This window comes from Penaeus monodon, chromosome 32 (genome assembly GCF_015228065.2).
Source record: "Penaeus monodon isolate SGIC_2016 chromosome 32, NSTDA_Pmon_1, whole genome shotgun sequence".
NCBI classification, from domain to species: domain Eukaryota; kingdom Metazoa; phylum Arthropoda; class Malacostraca; order Decapoda; family Penaeidae; genus Penaeus; species Penaeus monodon.
The window spans coordinates 6,048,369-6,048,939 of record NC_051417.1 but is presented as its reverse complement, the minus strand read 5'-3'; positions in this window follow the sequence as shown (position 1 = coordinate 6,048,939).

Below are 571 nucleotides of genomic sequence, written 5' to 3'. Positions count from 1 at the left end.
GAAAATGATCGTTTTTCAGATCCTAGATGTTCATGTTCTCCGATTTTATATTTGATGGTAAGTTAGATATCGTACAGTGTTGAAATTTAGTATTCAAGGTGTTGCAATCCAATTTAATTCACGAATTCAATTACCGTACTAAAATGCACATACTTTAATTACTCAACTACGTAAGTTGGGAAATCGTGTTAAAAAAAAGGGGATTCGATAAAATTAATACTGGTTTATTTCCATGTAGCAAAATCGGTAATCGGTTCGTTGTCCTTCAGGTAAAACGAGAGCAGAAGCATCAGTCGGAGTCTTCGTTTCGGAGTCTCACCAGCCGTGGCCGCGTCCATAATAGCCTCCGCGATAGCCTCCTCCTCCGTAGTAACGTCCTTGTCCGAAGCCTCCTCCATAGAAGCCTCCTCCATGGGCCCAAGGGTCAGCGTCGGCCAGGGCTTCTGGTTGAGGCATGGCTCGTGCTACCCCCAGCAGGGCAGACAGTGCCATCGCCACAGCGAGCAAGACCGGCATCTGCAAAAGACATAATATGTTAGCTAGAGCCTTTCGATATATAACAAAATGTATT